The sequence below is a fragment of the Giraffa tippelskirchi genome, chromosome 8 (assembly GCF_054371585.1).
Source record: "Giraffa tippelskirchi isolate mGirTip1 chromosome 8, T2T-mGirTip1v1.2.pri, whole genome shotgun sequence".
NCBI lineage: Eukaryota > Metazoa > Chordata > Mammalia > Artiodactyla > Giraffidae > Giraffa > Giraffa tippelskirchi.
Window position 1 is genome coordinate 92,335,430 of NC_137282.1, and position 21,217 is coordinate 92,356,646.

Here is a 21,217-nt window from a genome sequence, read left to right on the forward strand (position 1 = left end):
TTCTTGCCTGGAGAATCCCAAGGAGAGAGGAGCCTGGCAGGCTACAGTCCATGGGGTCGCAAAGAGTCAGACACAACTGAGTGATTAAGCATAGCATGGCACATTAGTTTTATGGAAGACAATTTTTCCACAGACAGGAGGCAGAAGGTGGCCTAGGGGTTGGGGATCCCTGCTTTACAGAAGTTTACATTTACTTCCATATGTATGTTACTCCTGTTTGAAAATATTATCTTTAACCCTAATGTCAAAGCACCCACTATCCCCATTATACACAAAATATACATTAAAATTTAAATCAAAAGAAATTCAAGAAGGACTTCCCTGGTGCTCCAGTGGATAACAATCCACCTTCCAAGGCAGGGGACAAGGGTTCAGTCCCTGGTAGGGGAACTAAGACCCCCCATGCCAAGAGGCAACTAGCCTGCAAGCCACAACTAGGAAAGCCCATGTACCATAACAAGGAGCCTGTGCCCGTAATAAAAGACCTCATATGCTTCAATGAAGATCCTGTGTGCCACAACTCAGACCCTGATGCAGCCAAATAAATAAATATTAAAAAAAAGACCCAGAGTAGCCTAAAATAAAAAAATAAATTAAAATTAAAAAAAATAAAAGAAATTCAAGATCTTACTAAAATCTTTAAAACTACTGTGCAATGCAGATAGTCATCTTGTGAATTTAACCTACCTAAAATTATTTACTGAGGCCTCATCTTTTTGTTCTTCTCTCCCAGGAAGGTTTGTAACATTAAGAGAAAATAAGAGTAAAATTTGTCTCAGGTAGAGCTTGTAGTGCCAAAAATACCCCTTCCTCTCACCCTTGATCATGTGCTGATTAGCCCAATTCAGGTCCATCTGCCTCTAGTCTGCCAAAGACCAATGGGGAAAAAGTGAGCAGTTCCTCTACCATAGACTGGCTAAAATAATTCACATAGAATTTTCATTATCCATGGTTTAGACTTCAGGACCCTAGCAAGTTCTATCATTCCCCATTCCACCCCTCCCGCCACTTACCACATGGTTCCTATTTACCAATCAGCACAATATTCCAAGTACTCTCTTAAGGTCTAATCCTCCACAATTGTTTCCTTTTGATAATGCCCCACAATCTTATTACTAGGATATAGAAAAATAGCTGTTTTGAGCATGTGAGCTTAAGAATAAGGAGAAAGAAGTATCTATTTGCACACTGCTTCAGTATTAGATATAGAGCTGTAAGCTACATTTATACAAATGGCTTAGCACTTCCAACTTGTTCCTTATTTTATTGAATTGAGCACACTTGGTTTTTATGAAGAATTCCATATTTTAAAAAAACTCATTATGACTCACAACTTTGCTTGAGGACAGAGAATACTCCTAAGGAAACAACTGCTTGACTTTGAGGAGTGTGATCCCTTCATTACTTCTGATTTTGGAGATACAGCCATCCCAAGGGGACCAGATAACAAGTGAGGGTAAAAATAAATTCCAGGGCTTAAACCCAGTAAGAACAATGGAAAGTCACATCAGCAAACTTAACACAAGAGAGTATGACCAATTGAGTTATGGTCGAGTTGTGATAATAAAAATATAAACCTATCACTTGATCTCTTAAGTGAGCACATTCCACTCCTTTCTTACGATGTTAGCAAGAATGCTTATGAATCTACCTATCTAACGTTTTCTCTCACCCAAGACATCTCTACTCCTAATGTTTGCTGCTGCTAAGTCGCTTCAGTCGTGTCCAACTCTGTGGGACCCCACAGACGGCAGCCCACCAGGCTCCCCTGTCCCTGGGATTATCCAGGCAAGAACACTAGAGTGGGTTGCCATCTCCTTCTCCAATGCAGGAAAGTGAAAAGTGAAAGTGAAGTCGCTCAGTCGTGTCCAACTCTTAGTGACCCCATGGGCTTCAGCCTACCAGGCTCCACCATCCATGGGATTTTCCAAGCAAGAGTACTGCAGTGGGGTGCCATTGCCTTCTTTGACTTCTAATGTTTACCCTTCATGAAAAGTTTTCAGCTCTAGTTTCCCAATACAACATGCCCTAAACACCCAGAAGTTTCAACCCACACAGGGTGCTGTTTTCTCAGCATCAGATGTCTTTGCTCAACTTGTATTGCATGCTGTCATGTAGAAAAACAAGAATATCTCCCCAACAACCCATTACTTAGTATGAAAACAATTTCAATATCACCAGTCTAACCATGTGTAGGAGCTAGAATTCATAAGTACTTTAATTTGCTGCAGAAATATTGACATGATATTACCAACTGAAAATTGTAGTTTAATAGTGAGCACGTTATAACTTCTTTTCTAAATTCTACTGACTGATTAGAACATCTTAATTTTAAAATCATTCAGGGAACTTGCATGTATCTAGTTTTATTTTATTCATAATGTTTTTAAGTTCTGAGAGGCTACTCCTTCCTTCAAAATTAATTTGTAAACCTCTGAAGAACATAGAAAAATTGAAGAACTCTGACAACTTCAGAACTGTAGTTTTTCCACCCTTGTCTTTTGTATAGTATACAAATGCATTCTCTTCAGCCTCAGTTCAGTTGCTCAGTCATGTCTAACTCTTTGTAACCCCATGGACTGCAGCACACCAGGCTTCCCTGTCCATCACCAACTCCTGCAGCATGCTCAAACTCTCGCCCATTGAGTCAGTGATGCCATCCAACCATCTCATCCTCTGTCATCCCCTTGTCCTCCTGCCTTCAATCTTCCCCAGCATCAGGGTCTTTTCCAAGGAGTCAGTTCTTTGCATCATGTTTTCAAACCCAGTGGTGAACAAAAAGTCTTCTGGTGACCTCTATCTCAAATGATATTTTATATTTCACAGATGAAAGATTAGCAAGATAAGCATAGTAAATTGTGGGTGACCTTAAAATGTTGGCAAATATGATTAAAATTTATCTTTGACTAGAACAAAGACCTGGGGCTTCCCAAGTGGCTCAGTGATAAAGAATCTGCCTGCCAGGCAGGAGACTTTGATTCAGTCCTTGGATTGGGAAGATCCCCTGGAGAAAGAAATGGCAACCCCCTCCAGTATTCTTGCCTGGAAAATCCCATGGACAGAGGAGCCTTGTGGCTACAGTCCATGGGATTGCAAAGAGTAGGGCATGACTTAGTGACTAAATAGCAAGAACTACAGAGATCTACTACTCTTCATTTATTCAGAAATATTCAAATATCTACCACAGTAGCAATCATAATTCCTTCCTTCATATAGCCTGCAATCAAGTGAAAGGTAAAATAATCACATAAATAAATATTAACTTGTAACTATGACAAATAAGGGAGGTATATAAGAGCAAATAATAAAAATTCAAAGGTTGAAGCAACCTAAAAAATTAACATTTGAGATGATATATGAAAAATGATCAATATTTCTCTAAATAAACAAGAGATTAAAGAATGTTCATAATGGCTGGCTTGAAAGCAGACCAACAGGGCTAGGGAAGACAGATTAAGAGAGATATGATTCAATATGACTTTGGAGGGAAAAAGATAGAGTCCTTATAGCTAGTGCCTTGTAGGTCAAATTCAGGAATTTGGTGTTTACCCCAAGAGTTGTAGAAAACACTGAAAAACTTTAAGAAAGATGAAAGAGTACTAGAGGGGAGGGAAAAGATAACTATCCGATTAGATTTGTACTTTTGAAAAGATTCTTCTAGATATATGGAAAGAGCAGATTTAAGACACAAAAGGCAGGAATAGGTGAGGTAGACCAGTTACCTGACTTTTGTAGTATCTCAAATAGAATTGATTGTAGTATTTTATTTATTAACATGTGTGTGTTCTCAGTCACTCAGCCATGTCTGATTTTTCATGACCCCATGGACTATAGCCTACCAGGCTCCTCTGTCCATGGGATTTTCCAGGGAAGAATACTGGAGTGAGTTGCCTTTTCCTTCTCCAAGGGATCTTCCAGATCCAGAGATGGAACACACATCGCTTGTGTCTCCTGCACTGGCAGGAAGATTCTTTACCATTGTGCCACCTGGGAAGCCCATGTATTAGCATTCAGTTCAGTTCAGTCGCTCAGTCCTGTCCGACTGTTTGTGACCACATGGACCACAGCACGCCAGGCCTCCCTGTCCATCACCAACTCCCAGAGTTTACTCAAACTCATGTCCATTGAGTTGGTGATGCCATCCAACCATCTCATCCTCTGTCATCCCCTTCTCCTCCTGCCTTCAATCTTTCCCAGCATCAGGGTCTTCTAAAATAAGTCAGTTCTTCCCATCAGGCGGCCAAAGTATTGGAGTTTCAGCTTCAGCGTCAGTCCTTCCAATGAATATTCAGTATTGATCTCCTTTAGGATGGCCTGGTTGGATCTCCTTGTAGTCCAAGGGACTCTCAAAAGGCTTCTCCAACACCACAGTTCAAAAGCATCAATTCTTCAGCGCTCAGCCTTCTTTATAGTCCAACTCTCGCATCCATACATGACCAGTGGAAAAACCATTGCTTTGACTAGACAGATCTTGGTTGGCAAAGTAATATCTTTGCTTTTTAATATGCTGTCTAGGTTGGTCATAACTTTTCTTCCAAGGAGCAAGCATCTTTCAATTTCATGGCGGCAGTCACCATCTGCAGTGATTTTGGAGCCCCCCAAAATAAAGTCTGTCACTGTTTACATTGTTTCCCCATCTATTTCCCATGAAGTGATGGAAAGAGATGCCATGATCTTAGTTTTCTGAATGTTGAGCTTTAAGCCAACTTTCTCACTCTCCTCTGTCACTTTCATCAAGAGGCTCTTTAGTTCTTCTTCACTTTCTGCCATAAGGGTGGTGTCATCTGTATATCTGAGGTTATTGATATTTCTCCTGGCAATCTTGATTCCAGCTTGTGCTTCATCCAGCCCAGCGTTTCTCATGATGTACTCTGCATATAAGTTAAATAAGCAGGGTGACAGTAAACAGCCTTGATGTACTCCTTTCCTAATTTGGAACCTGTCTGTTGTTCCATGTCCAGTTCTAACTGTTGCTTCTTGACCTGCATACAGATTTCTCAGGAGGCAGGTCAGGTGGTCTGGTATTCCCATCTCTTGAAGAATTTTCCACAGTTAGTTGTGATCCACACAGTCAAAGGCCTTGGCATAGTCAATAAAGCAGAAATAGATGTTTTTCTGGAACTGTCTTACTTTTTTGATGATCCAACGGATGTTGGCAATTTTATCTCTGGTTCCTCTGCCTTTTCTAAATCCAGCTCGAATATCTGTAAGTTCACAGTTCACGTACTATTGAAGCCTCGCTTGGAGTATTTTGAACATTACTTTGCTACCATGTGAGATGAGTGCAATTGTACAGTAGTTTGAACATTCCTTGGCATTGCCTTTCTTTGCGATTGGAATGAAAACTGACCTTTTCCAGTCCTGTGGCCACTGCTGAGTTTTCCAAATTTGCGGCATATTGAGTGCAGCACTTTCACAGCATCATATTTTAGGATTTGAAATAGCGCAACTAGAATTCCATTGACTCCACTAGCTTAACATAGTATTAGCATAGTTGCAGCAAAATTGGAGAGAAATGAATAGTTTTAAGAGACACTTAGGAGACAAAGCCAGCTGGACTTAGAGATGGATTAGTTTTAAGGAGATGATTAAAAAAGACTCAGGTTTCTGACTTGAGAAGTTATATTTGAGTTCTATCTCCTGAGACTGAAAACATTGGAAAGGAAATTAAATTTCAGGAGAAACACCATGAATTAGGAGCTATCAAGCGTGAGTTTTAAGGGCCACTGAGAGTACTAGTAGCCCTAAAATAATGGCTTTTATGAAGATTAATTAAGCATAGATTTGCACACTGATTTGGGTAAGGTAATAATGAAAACAATAAAAGCAAATGGAAGACTACTACAATAATCTATGTGCCAGATAGCAAACAGAAAGAGTAAACTAAGTAAATATAATGAAAAAAATTATTATAAATCAAAATGTGAATACATTTAGTAGATGATTTGCATAGAAGAGAGAACAGACTATTTAGACAAAGATCAATTGGAAATTAATTCTTCCTTTTCCTTTGGAATAGGATTATCTTGGAGAAATGAAATTCTAAAGTGCTTTATTGGATAATAGCCAATTTAAATTTTAGCAAATTAAATGCAAAGAATATTTTAAGCATAGGGTATGGTTTGAAGATTAAGACAGAGAAAAATTTCACCAAGACAGTAAAATGAGTTTCTGTTGCCTCTACTTCCTAGGTTATCCCCTTGCTCATCTTTTCTATTCTCTTCTCCTCCCTCCCTTCCCTCATTAGTTGCTTCCAGAAGACTACTTATGGTTTATAACTAAACAAAAACTCATGTGATCACAAACAAACAAAATGTGTTTATGTAATATTTGCCATTACAGAAATTAGCAGTATATTTTTAAATCAAATTGCTTTTTGATTTCTAGGAAATTTGTAGGAAAAGTATTCCTTTCTGATTAAGAAAAAAAGAAGAAAAGTAAGAGATAAAGGATCTGAAAATGAAGAGTTTATCCTCATGGGATCAATGCGGTCAAGCAAAACAGAAACTGTAAACTTTGAACTATGTTTCAAGGTACTAGAATTAAAGAGAATAGATTGTGTTGGTTAGACTCAATGTTTTGAGAACCATGTTATTGCACAAATATAATAGCATATTCATCACATGAAATATAAGACTTTTGAAACTAATTTAACAAAACAGAATCTGGTCATTTAACAAGTGATTGACTTTAGGAATAAAATATCAAAATATAATGTTTAATGAACTTGTAGAATATACTTAGTAATAAATGCATGTCAATATATATGTTTAATCACTAACATACTTTTTCTACAAAAGTTAACTTTCACTGTTTAAAAATGTATTGTTTTATCCTTTTAGTTAAATATAATACTGCTAGAATGTTGTTGTACTTATAATCAAGCACAGATGAAAATATCATGTCCTTCTGAATCAAATGTTGCTCTTCTATAGAAAACAAAAACTTTTTGAAGTGCTCCCAGTTTTTTTAATAAAATAACTTTGAACCAGAGGAAAATGATTACTTAAAAATAAATTATAAACCTTGTGCAAACAAACTAAACATGTACTTGGAGTTCCAGTGATGGCTGGAAGTCACCACTTGGTAGATTTACTGGGTCTGATACCCTAAGGTCTTCTTACCATTGTGATGCACAAAAATTCAACAGTTTCAGTGGCCTGACAGCCTTCTCTGTGGGCTAGTCCATTCTGTCATGTGTAGAGCAGGCCAGAAGTACCAGGAAGTTAATATCCCTTATGAGGAGCCTGCAACTAATGACTAACAAGAGTTGGTACATAAGCACCCCAGCTTTCTTGACTCCCCGAGGAATAACTCTGAGCCATATATTCTACACAAATCATTAGCATCTGCAGTAAGATTAAGATCTAGTTACCCATTATGGCACTGGTTTGATTATACATCCTTTATTGAGTTTCTTCTCTTTCTTATCTCTCTTCCTCAGTCACCTAAAGACATGTGCTAGGGTTATCTTCAAATAAACTATTTACACTTGTATCCTTGTCTCAGTGTCCACTTCTGGGGGTAAGCCAACCTGAAGTGTCACATAATTTGGGCAGAAAGTGAATTACATTTTTGAAGTTTGAAGTATGGTCTTTAAATGGATCACTCTTTAAGAAGTGTCACTATAAGAAGAGATAAAATAGAGGTAAGGTTACAAGATGGGAACTGAGGTATGAAAACACTGGAGTGAAATTGAGCAAAAAATAAATTTCAGCTGAATTTAAAGGAAAAAAAAAATATTTCAATGAGAAAGTCCTTTAGACAATAAAAGAAAATGTTCTTGTACAGTGGTAGAAATCCTATCGCTTGAGGCGTTTAACTCTAGATGCAACAATGTCTTGTAAACAACAATGCCAAATGGCAGTGGATGGACATGATAACCTAATAGGTCTTTTCTGGCTCTAATATCTATGATTGTATGATTCAATTCAAATACAGTAGTTTACTGTATCTCGAGTGTGTAATACACTTCAATTGCAAAGTGCTACAATTTCAATACTAATATGTTTGAAGTGACAGACATGTCACCAAAGTACCTAGTAGAGTTGTTTGAAATGCTACAGAAAAACTTTCCCCTTGTGGATATATTTATATACATCTTGATCCTCAATCAGACAGACTGTGTACCCATAAGCAACTGCCATTCATTAACAAAATTCATATTAAATTTTTGAAAGTCCATTGTGTGAAGTTATTCCACAAAGAAAGAAAGAAACTGTCTTGCCAGTTTCACGTGAAATAGCATTAGTCTTCACTACGACACTGATCAAAAGGCATGCAGATCATTGCACTTTCAAGGGAAGTCGCTCTCCATCAACATCAAAACCACTGAAGTGAGAAATCTACAGTGTCCAAATGATGTTGGGAGTTTTGCCATTATGTCTCTGTTTAGTGATATGTGGCTAGCCTCTGAAACATGTCAGGTATGCCATTCCCAGTTGAACCAAGGAACAGAAAGTTCTCTAGCAATTTTCTCTATGACTCAACTCATGTATTTTGTTGTTGTTTTTCAGTTATGAAATATACTTCTTGAACTTACAGGTCACCTCTAAATTACCAGAGAAGGTAAAATGAAAGGAACAGTGGCTCAATACATGAGCTCCATTTTCATGCATGAAGTTTCTTTGAAGGAAGTGGGACCTCTCAACCCAGATTGTGGAAATTGAAGCCCACTGACAAGCCAAATTCAGAGAAGTAGGATGTAGGTATCATAGGTTCAGAGCAGTGTTTCCCTGTCTTAATGACACCCTGTTTTAATGCTACTCTATTTTACTGTTAATGTTCCAGAGTACTTAAAAGGAATACAATTAAAACATACCATGCTTCTTTGATCAACAGGTTTACTTATTAACCTTTCACTCAAATGATATTTTTCACTTCACAGAAACAAATGAGTTAAGGTCTTCCCTTAGTGCAGGAATACTGGTTCAAACTTCACTAAATACATTCTCACAGCCTGTTAAATGAACAGAATATGTAAAAAGGAAGTTCCAAGTCTCCTTCAAAGTAAGTATGGCAGTTATAAAATATGGTTGTGATTTCTTTGACACTTATTTCATATGGAAGCAGGGTCTTTATCCCCACTCTATGAAGCAGAGTGACATTATAATCACCTCCTCCAGCAGAACATAGCAGAACCTGCAGCAAGGCCACAAAAGTGCATTCATCTTCAATCATGATTGCTGAAACATTCATTTTTGCAAGTCCTTAGACACCTAAGAAGCCTGACTATTCTGAAGTCTCCATGCTTTGAGGAAGATCAGATCACATGAATAGGCCACCTTGTATGTGTTCAAGCTGTGGTCAAATTGAGTCATTTCAATACAGATGCCAAACAAGGGAGTTAAGAAATCTCCAAATTATTCTAGCATCTAGTCATTTGAATCTTTCCAGCTGAGGTCCCAGAAACTGTGGAATTAGGACAAGTTATCTCTGTTATGTCCTGCCTAAATTCCTGACCTACAGAATAGTGAGCATAATAAAATGTTTGTTGTTTTATACCACTAAGTCTGAGGGGATTATGCAATAAAAAATGACTGGGAGAAATATGGAAAGCAGGGAGGAAGGGAGAAAGTTAGAGTGAAAGAGAAAGAAAAAAGGAATAGAGAAAGAAACAGAGTAAAAGAGGGGAGCGAGGGAGGGAAGTGGAAGGAGGGAGGAATAAAGGAACAGAAGGAATGATCTGTCCTGAAGTATTATTAAACCAGGCCTGTCATGTTTTACCACAAAGCATCTTCTATTATCTGATTTAGTCTTGCCTTTCTCAGAGAGGATTGTTCAACTTAAACATAGATTAATTAATTAATTGAATAGGGGAAAAGGAAGAAAAAGAATTTCCTTTATTTGGAGGAGATCTTTATTGAATGATGTATATCAACTACACTGTTGTTGTTTAGTCACTAAGTCATGTCCTACTCTTTTGCAACCCCCTGGACTGTAGCCCACCAGACTCCTCTGTCCATGAGATTTCTCAGACAAGAATACTGGCGTGGGTTGCCATGTCCTTCTTCAGGGGATCTTTCCCACCCAGGGACTGAACCTATATCTCCTGCATTGCAGGTGGATTCTTTACTGCTGAGCCACCAGGGAAGCCCATATTAACTACAGAGTGATTTAAGAAAAAAAAAAAAGAAGAGAGCAAAACAAAACAAAGGTAAGAGAGGAGAGAAGGTAATTGAAAATAAAGACACAAATTATTTCTTCTACAAAAAGGAGTATCATGATTAGAACTTGAACATTTAATTAAGTTCACACCACCAGAGCCGGTGAAACTCCATGCAGAATATATGATAGAAAATGTTTCCTGCTGAGTACAAGTCCATTAACATAACACGTTGATTATAAACTACTGTATAACTCTGTGCTGTGTGCTAAGTTGCTTCAGTCGTGTCTGACTCTTCGCAACCCCATGGACTTGTAGCCTACCAGGCTCCTCTGTCCATGGACTTCTCCAGGCAAGAATACTAGGGTGGATAGCCACTCCCTTGTCCAGGGGATCTTCCCTACCCAGGGATCGAACCTGCATCTCTTACATCTCCTTTGTTGGCACGTGGGAAGCCCATATAACTCATTACTTTAGAGATTAATTGGTGGTAAATATTCACAAACTATTCTTTTTAAAGTAAAGGAATTTGCAATAAAGTCAAATTTTTATCCAAACAATTTCTTAAAAACTGTGGCATTATAACAAATACATTTGGTCTTTGTCCCTGGCTAAGAGCTCGTAAGGGCTTTGCGGGTGGCTCAGTGGTAAAGAATCCCCCTGCCAAGCAGGAGACGTGGGTTTCATTCCTGGGTGGGGAAGATCCCCTAGAGAAGACAACGGCAACCCACTCCAGTACTCTTGCCTGGAAAATCCCATGGATGGAGGAGCCTGGGCTTCAGACCATGGGGTCGCTGAGTCGGACACAACTGAGCGACTTCACTTTCACTTTTCACTTTCATGCTTTGGAGAAGGAAATGGCCACCCACTCCAGTGTTCTTGCCTGGAGAATCCCAAGGATGGGGGAGCCTGGTGGGCTGCTGTCTATGGGTTGCACAGAGTCGGACACGACTGATGCGACTTAGCAGCAGCAGCAGCCAGTATTATTGTCTGGAAAATCTCACGGACAGGGGAGCCTGGTGGGCTACAGTAAATGGGGTCACAAAGAGGGGACATGACTTAGGGACTGAGCATGATCATCCCCCATACCTTGCCCTATGAATTTCTTCCATCTGGCTGTTCCTATACAATAAATCAATACTGCGAGTGCATGCGAAGTCGCTTCAGTTGTGTCTGACTCTTTGCAACCCCCATGGACTGTATCCCACCAGGCCCCTCTGTCCATGGGGATTCTCCAGGCAAGAATACTGAATTGCCCTTCTCCAGGGGATCTTCCCCATCCAGGATCAAAGTTGTATTTCCTGTGGCTCCTGCATTGCAGGCAGATTCTTTATGGCTGAGCCACTGGGGAAGTAAATCAGTAAATCTGAATAAAGCATTTCCCTGAGCTCTAGGAAAATCTTGAACCTGAGGAGGGATACTTGGGTACCCTCAATTTGATCAGAAATACTGATGATAACCTGAAACTTGTGACCGGCATCTGGAGTGGAGGCAGTCTTCTGGAACTGAGCCTTAGCCTGTGAGGTCTGTGCTAGCTCTAAGCAGTTAGTATCAGAACTGAATTGACTTGTAGGACATTAAGTTGGTGTCCGCAGAGAACTCACTGTTGGTGTAGGAAAACACTCCAGAAAAACCCAAGAACAAGCCAGTGACCAGGTCTATGGCAGTGGGTTTTTCAACCTATCATTTTTAGGTTGCCAGCTCTTCCAATGACCAACCAAAAATACACTGAAAGAAAATGGTTCTATGCTTAACTTCATTCTATCTGAAGAAAAATTTCCTAAACATTTTAGTTTCTATAGCTTTATTACCGCATTAGGGTTTTCCTACCCCTTCCATAAATATAAACACATACATTTGTAACCAGGGGCTTCATTTCAATAATTTAATTTTAGCTCTTTCATAATCTAGAAACTCTCAAATGTCTCTAGAAAATGGCATTGGAAAAAAGAAATATAAACAACAAAAAAAGATATATTGGAGATGAAAGAAGAAACTAAAGTGAGAAAAGGATTACCAGTGAACTGGAACACAAATTACAAATTTAGCAAAAGGCCATTATGATCATTTGGAAGATAAGCAGTGTTAGGTCTTATAACAGTTGATTTCCCTATGAACTAGGTAGTTTAAAATCTACTAACCTCCTCTGCAGGCTTCTGCCTCCCTCTGAGATTCACTCTTCTTCACCTTCTCCCTGTCCTAGTCCACGATTGTGTGTTGCCTCTCTCTCTGCTTCTTTCTTTCCCTGTGTCCTGATCTGGTCTCTCCTGCTCCAGGCCTAATATGCACTCCCACACATGCCCGGTTTCCACATCCCTCCCTTTAGTTTTGCCTCCTGTCGTATGTATCGATAGCATAATGTGTGTGCAGGCTCAGTCGCTCAGTCATGTCCAGCTCTTTGCAACACCATGGACAGGCTCCTCTGTCCAAAGGATTATCCAGGAAAGAATACTGGAGTAGGCTGCCATATCCCCTAAATGCCTTTCATCCTTAATCACAATTGGTGACAGGACTTTCTACTATTACAGGTTTTAAAAAAATTTTTTAAAGAAAGCACACATATGAATTTATTCTCCTCCTGCCAAAATATTTTTATACCTCTGAACAAAGCTTCTTTCATCATTGACTTTTTCAAGCTATTTAGGCCATTGTAGGCCATGATCATAAAATTTTTCTTATGGAAAATTTTCAAACATGTCAAAGAAGAGAGATTTACATGAACTCCTTTGTACCCATCACCCAGCTGAAATGATGAGTAACATCTGGCTATATATCTTAGACTTTTGAGCTTAAAATAATTATAATTATAATAAGGCAGTATTGCATTGCCTTTTATGACCCATCATTTAAGACAAAGAATTATAATTCTCTTTTTTCAACCATACTTAACTCATGTTCACTTATATCTGCCTTAATACCTAACTAAAATGCTATTTGACATTTTAAAATAAATTTAATCAAGTAAAATAATTATTATGTCAATTATGCTATTCCAAACTATATATACCTCCCATTCCCAAATGCCTCTCAATTTTCATTCTTCTATTCTTCCCCAACAGGCACTCACCTCTAAACCTACTTGCAATTCATAATTACTATTCTAAATGTGTATTTTAAACAGCTTTGTAATAATAATAATAAACATTTAAATTTGACTAAGAGCTCCCAGTAACTCTAAGGGGGATAAAAACAGGCCTTTTTAAACTGTAGCTAACACAAGTAGACAAGTCTGTGAATGGTTAGCGTTGTCCAGTGTCCACTGAAGGTGATCTGAATTGGTTTTAGAGTGTAGACTTCATATAACAAACACTGATATTTCTACATTTTTTAAATTGTAGATTTGCATTTTTAAACTAGATGCACATTATAGATATCAGTCATTGTTCTTTTCTCAGCATATCGTTTTTCTGCCCTGACTTTATTATAGAAGAAACAAAAGATTACTTGCAGTACCAGCCATAGATAAAAATAAAATCCTGTAAGAAGTTTCTTGACCAAAATAAATAGAGCTCAAGGGCAATTTATTGCATAAGAGTCTTCTATAATTATTGGCAGCTTAATTACTCTTGGTTCTCTTCAAAATTACTGGTGTTAGAACAACCTTTCTAGTGCAAGTGAAAGGGGTTGTGACTTTCTTTTCAATTAGGCATGCCTTCTCATCAGAGACTCACCAGTAAAATCAAAGAGTTTGAAAGCTAGGGGCTTACCACATTGCAAGAAATATGCCAGTCAAAGGACTTGTTGAAAGTATCTAAACTTTAAAATATGAATAGTGATATACGTGCAAAGAACCTTTGACTTCAGGTTTCTTCCTATCAAACAACATCTATTTCAGAAGATGGTTGACTACAGAGAACAAAATATTTGACAAATGTTTACGGTGAAAAGTGATGCTGTATTATGGAGGTTTACTTGGAGGTCAGGATCACAACATTTAACTTTAATTTCCCTATGATTGTGTTTAACGATATCGTGAAATTCAGAACAATATCACAGAATTTACAAGGTAGTCGTATGTTATTTGGATAATGTGAAATTATTTGTTCATTGTCTTAAGTTTTTGTCTTTCTTCAGTAAAGTGACTACTGCCTTACAGTTTTCAACAATCCTAGTATCATACATTCCTAGGTATGGTCTAGATTCAAGGTCAACATGCTGATTACTATCAGAAACCAGTACTTTGCTACCTTTAGTTAAGAAATAATGGAGAAGACAAGTGCAAAATCCCTCCTAGGAAGAGCAGTGCTTATTTGTCTTAGTTTTGCTGTTTCAGCATCCAAACTTTTTTTTTTTTAGTTTTGGAGAATATTCTGCCTCTAGCAATAGAAAGAAAAGGGGCCAAAACCTATCTTCCCTCACTCTCACTCAGTTGTGACCCCATGGACTATACAGTCCATGGAATTCTCCAGGCCAGAATACTGGAATGGGCAGACCTTCCCATCTCCAGGGGATCTTCCCAACGCAGGTTTCCCACATTGCTGCTACTGCTAAGTCGCTTCAGTCGTGTCCGACTCTGTGCGACCCTATAGACGGCAGCCCACCAGGCTCCGCCATCCCTAGGATTCTCCAGGCAAGAATACTGGAGTGGGTTGCCATTTCCTTCTCCAGTGCATGAAAGGGAAAAGTTAAAGTGAAGTCGCTCAGTCATGTCCGACTCTTAGTGACCCCACGGACTGTAGCCTACCAGGCTCCTCCGTCCATGGGATTTTCCAGGCAAGAGTACTGGAGTGGGGTGCCATTGCCTTCTCCGTCCCACATTGCAGGCAGATTATTTACCAGCTGAACCACAAAGGATGTCCCATAGAAAGGCAGGGTGCCACAAATGATTTAACTTTGCTAACTGGATGATCCCTTCCAGAATCCTAAAAATAAAGGGAGATGAAGAAACTGTTAGAATTATTTACAACACTGATCCTAGGAGGAGGGCTTCCAGCAATTATCAATTATTTCTATCCAGTTCTTTCTAACCCACATGAAAGCATCTCAGTTCATATTCTTTTAGAAGGAATCAGTGCATTCAAGAGGGCTAAATTTCATGACTCTTCCACCTGGATCACATAATTTAATTGTATACATGCAATCTACTTCTTTCAGCATAGTTACATCTGTTACTCAATGGTTACAGTATTCCAAGCCAACAGTCTCCAGGTGTGGTCTTGTAACTTCTTGAGGGTCTTTGAAGCCTTTTCATGAGGGCTACGATGTCAAAATTACCTTCATAATAATACTGAAATATTTTTTGCTCTTATTTTCCCACAAAGATACAGTAGAGTTTTTCTTTGTTGCAACAGTTTTACTGAAATATAATTTACATAACACAAAATTTACCCATTTAAAGTTTAAAAATGTGAATATGAATGTATTCTGAAGTCTGAGGTATACCATAAAATACCTTCATGATATATAGTGAATAAGCAAGGAGAGCAAGATAACAAGATTTCAAATTGAAACAATTACTGAGTAAGTCTAAAGTTATAGTGATTTTGAAATTTATCATTTAAACTGTTATCAGTATACACACAGGCATGCAACCATCATCATGTTCAATTTTATTATATTTAATGACCTCGTAGAGCATCCCCAGTGGCTCAGTGGTAAAGAATCTGCCTCCAATGCAGGAGACACAGGAGATGTGGGTTCAATCCCTGGGTCAGGAACATCTCCTGGAGGAGGAAATGGCAACACACTTCAGTATTCTTGCCTGGAAAATCGCATGAGGATTTTCCAGACAAGAAGAGCCAGGCCGGCTACAGTTCAACACAATGACTTTTTAAGGAGCCCCACAGCCTTTAGAAATCCCCTGAATTTCTTCCCAATTCCTCTTTCCTATTTTTGTTGTTGCTAAGTCTTTAAGTTATGTCCAACTCTTTGCAACCCCATGAACTGTAGCATGCCAAGCACCTCTGTCCTCCACTATCTCCCAGAGTTTGCTCAAATTCACATTTACTGCGCCAGTGACACTATCTAACCATCTCATTGCCTGCTGCCACCTTCTCCTTTTGCCTTCAATCTTTTCCAGCATCAGGGTCTTTTCCAGTGGGTCAGCTCTTCACATCAGGTGGCCAAAGTATTAGAGATTCAGCATCAGTCCTTCCAATGAATATTAAAGGTTAACTTCTTTTAGGATTGGCTGATTGGATCTCCTTGTAGTCCAAGGGACTCAAGAGTCTCCTCCAGCACCACAATTTGGTAGCATCATTTCTTTGGCACTCAGTCTTTATTGTACAACTCTCACATCTGTACATGACTACTGGAAAAGGCAAAGCTTTGATTGTATGGAACACTTTCCCATTCAGCAACTGCTAATGTACTTTTTGTTTCCAGAGATTTGCCTATTCTCGACATGTCTAATTCCTTGAGTAATAGTTGGGTATACATACTTTAAAAACTTTATCTGAATCTGACTAAATGCATACATTTAGTTGGTAGGGGTAAAGAGTTGTATTATTCTTACATTTTGTTTGGTTTACAAAAAAATGGATAATACTTGATAAACTACTCTTAAACTTGCATCTCTTTCTTTAAAGGACATGATGAATATCCTTTCAGGTTAACAAATAAAGCTTTAATTATTTTTGTTAACAGCACCAAAATTCCATAGCAGGCTGCATTGTGATATAATCTCTTATTCCCCTATTAATGGGTGATAAAATAGTTATAGTATTTTTATCACTGTAAAACTGCAATAAACACTGTGTCCACATATTTTTATCAACTGATATTATTTCCTTAAGATAAATTCCCAAAATTTAACTGATGAGTCCTAAGTTTTTTACATATTTTACATTAGTATTACTAATCAGTTGTTCCATTTCCACTGAGGTCACAGCCATTTATATTTCCACCAATGTACAAGACCACTAGTTTATTTTTATTGTTGTCTGCAAATGGTGTTATCTTTATTTTACATTTTTGCCCCTCTTTTGGGAAAATATTACTGTCTTATTTTAATTTGTATTGGCAATGTGGTTAAGCATCTTTTCTTGTTTATTGGCCAATTTTTTATTGGCCATTTGAATTTTTCTGATGAATGACTTTCCCTGTTTCCTGTGGGTTATCTATTATTTTCTTAGCAAATTATGTCACTGAACTTAAATGATGAGTGTTAACCCTTATCAGCTACATACCAGAAATATCTCTTATGTTGTATTATCATTATTTGAAATTTATGACTTTTTATCTAATTCACTTAAAATCTTAACTTATAGGCCTAGGTTTTTCCTTTTCTCTTTATTGTGTTTCTCTATTGTTCAAGAATATCTTTTTATATTATTCAACATTTTCTAATGTTTCCTCATTTTATTCTATTAACATTTTAATTTTATATTACCTTCATGGAAATACACTTAGGGATGTAGAAAAAGCACATATATAAATAAAATGATAAAATAGTATTAGGACTTAAAACTTGACCTGAAGAGACGTAGAAAAATACCCTGTTCCTGCATATGAAAATGATGTTATACAAACATTAACTTCTCTGAAATTAATAATAAATATAATTCAACCTTAGTTAGAATCCCAGAAGAGTTTATGTTTTTATACTGGGAAGGAGGGTGTTATTGTTGGAAACCGGTTAGTGTGATTTTAAAAATCATACTGAGCTTAAATATCTTAAAAAACCATAAAATATTTGTAGAAATAAATAATCAAATTACCATCCTATGGTTCTGTAAGGATTATCTTCTGAGCCATGTGAGAAGGAGTGAAGGGGTTTAGCTACTTTTTTTTTAAACAATGTAACCAAAGGTCTAAAGGATGATGATTTTTGATGATTTATCATAAATGATGAGCTGTTAGACCTTTGGTTAAGTACTAAAAGGCGTTCAATATTTGAGACAGTAAATGAGAAGTAGATGACTCATCTAAAGTCCTTCCACTCTCCACTTTCCTCCTTACGCTTCCTTGCCCTCTCCTTCTCTCCATTGCTCTTTTCTATCTTTCAGAGCATAAGAACTCTCCATAGTCCATTCTTCAGAAATGAGAATAGTATATTTGTATTGCAGTGTAAGAAAGTCATTTTAAATGGAGGCTGAGCTACAGAGAAGTCCTTAAACTTGTTTCTATTTTTTCTCTATTATAAACAAGATGTCATTAGTAATAAATTCACAAATTTGTACCCACGTGTCTGATTTTTTTTTTGAGATAATTTCTTAGAAAGAGGAATGAGAATGAATGGGTCAACAATTAAACATATTAATGCTTGAATAGCCCAATTTTTTTTACAGGTACACTGTCACATGTAGATTTTCCTCAAAAATTTTTCACTGAGTCCTCACCAACATTATTATTCAAAACAATTGGGGAAAAAAAAAAAAACTCTTCCGTAAGAAATTACAAACATTGGTTATCTCCTCAGATAGAATTAATGAGCTGGGAATAGGTGAGATAAGGATTGTTTTTACCTTATCTGAACTTTAAATTAGATGAATATATTAACCTTAAAAATTAAATTTAAATTAAATTTAAAATATGGTAACTTGGGAAGCTGCTGCTGCTAAGTCGCTTCAGTCGTGTCCGACTCTGTGCGACCCCACAGATGGCAGCCCACTAGGCTACCCCGTCCCTGGGATTCTCCAGGCAAGTACACTGGAGTGGGTTGCCATTTCCTTCTCCAGTGCATGAAAGTGAAAAGTGAAAGTGAAGTCGCTCAGTCGTGTCCGACTCTTCACGACCCCATGGACTGTAGCCTACCAGGCTCCTCTGTCCATGGGATTTTCCAGGAAAGAGTACTGGAGTGGGTTTCCATTTCCTTATGTCATTTGACAGCCTTTTTAAATGTGTATTTTAATTGATAGGTAGATTTGTAAGTTTTGTGTATCTCCTCTTCTGTGAATTGTCCCTCCCCTTCACCCAGTTGGGATAATATTTTTTTATTACCGAGTTCTTAATAACCGAAAGCTATTCAAGCTTGTCTTATCGTCAGTGTTTCCCAGCTTACTATTTATTCTCTGAATTTTGTTTTGCTGTTGTCCAGTCACTCAGTCATTTCCGACCCTTCGCAACCCCATGAACTGCAGTATGCCAGGCTTCCCTGTCCTTCACCATCTCCCAGAGCTTGCTCAAACTCATGTCCATGGAATTGGTGACATCATCCAACCATCTCTTCCTCTGTCGTCCCCTTCTCCTCCTGCCTTCAATCTTTCCCAGAATCAAGGTCTTTTCTAATGAGTTGGTTCTTTGCATCACATGGCCAAAGTACTGGAGCTTCAGCTTCAGCATCAGTCCTTCTAATGAATTTTGTTAAATCTGTATTATGTTAATTTTTTAATATGGATAAACAAATTTTCCTTCATATATATTAACTTTATATTTAGAAGAGTTTTCTTTACCAGCATTAACTAACAACATCTATTTTCTTCCAATTTTGCTTGTAACCATTTTACATATATTTCTATAATCCACCTAAAATTCATATGCTATGAAGTAGGAATCTACCTGCTGTTATGATCTTTCATACAGCTGCTTATTTCACCATTATTTATTAAATAACCAATTATTTCCACTAATTACATACTCCATGGTCACATATGCTAGTTCAACGCTGTTCTGTTTTTCTGAAAGTGAAAGTGTTAGTGGCTCAATTGTGTCTGACTCTTTGCGACTCCATGGGCTATGGCCCACTAGGCCCCTCTGTCCATGGAATTCTCCAGGCAAGAATACTATTTTGCAGGGGATCTTCCCAACCCAGGGATCTTTCTGCATTGCCAAAAGATTCTTTACCTTTTGAGCCACCAGGGACGTATGTATCTGGTAATTTAAATATCAATTGTCAACTATTTTAAATATTTTAGGTTTTATAGCATATTTTCGCATGACAAATTTGAGAAACAAGGGGGTTTTATCTGAAATAATTACTAATTTAGTCACCCATATAAATTTACAATTAAATTTTCAATCATCCTAGCCTTCTCCCTAGAGGATCCCCCAACTGGTTTTATAATATAAACCTCTAAATCTGAAGACATTCAAAGTTAATACATTTACCTCTCTTCCTTTGTAAACCATTTTAGAAGGAACTGACATCTTAAATATAGTCAGCTTTCCAAATATAAATCTAGTATACATTTCTAATATATGTTGTCGAAGTTAGAGTCTTAATATACTTTTAACTTAGATATTTAAGGAATTTAAACTGTGATATGAATCATTATAACGATAATATATTTTTGCCTATATCACTATAGTTTGCTATAGTTCTGCCTATGTTACTTTTATCAGCCCTCTTAAAATCATCAGGGTGTTTTGTCCTACTTTAGATGATGAAATGAGCTCTGAGAAGTGACTTGTGCGGATATAAGTAATAATTTATTAATTTGCAAACCCAGTAATTCTGACTTTACACTTTATTTTCATTGAATATAGTTTGCTAAAGAGATATAAAGTTACTAAGTCTGTCTCCTTACTTCAAAAAAGACACTCCAATAAACATTAACTTCCTGTTTTATCCATAGAGTTTCCACTTAATAGGACAGGAAATATATACATAAGATCAGGGTAGAATCACATTCAAGTTTAATGGAAGTAAACATAAAAACTTGAAAATCATGTCAGCTTTTGCAGAAATGTTTGGCTTGACAGGTTAAGAATCATAGAAACAATCTTTTTTATTACTAGTTGGAATTAAACTTAACCTATTGATTTCAGCTGTCCCCAAACACACTGATAAAATATCATTTAACTGCTCTTATTATTAATTGACTTTTAAGGTCCTTCTGCCATGTGGCATCGAGGAGCACAACAGATCTCTCCAATTATAAAAAAAAGTTTATTGGTGCATGGCAAGTGTAAACCACTGGGGTCCCTGGCAACAGTAAAATGGCAAATTAAACCAAAACCACATGCAAGTCCAAGTGATTCACTGGTCAATGAGCATTTAAGAAGGGATGCCAAGCAAATAAACAGTCAGTCCATTAGTTAGTTATTGCCAGCCCTAAATGAATAAAACTCTTGAGAAAAAATTATGGCAGTGTGGTGACAATCTGTGTTAGGTTTGTCAAGTCCTATGGAAAAGACTGAAATGTTCACATGGCTGCTGTGAAACAGAGGAATTTAGGTACAGTGGCCAGGCTTAAAGATGCCTCTTATTTGAGACCTGCTGATGAGCTCCAG

The 21,217-nt window shown here is 37.6% G+C and overlaps 1 long non-coding RNA gene across 1 annotated transcript in view; it reads right to left on the minus strand.

The window, feature by feature from the left end:
- LOC145516525 (uncharacterized) overlaps positions 1 to 21,217 on the minus strand; it is a 365,062-nt gene that overhangs the window by 73,142 nt on the left and 270,703 nt on the right. Inside the window, exon 6 of the long non-coding RNA XR_014061441.1 lies at positions 14,790 to 14,967. This is a non-coding gene — a long non-coding RNA (uncharacterized LOC145516525). The remainder of the gene's footprint in view (positions 1 to 14,789; positions 14,968 to 21,217) is intronic.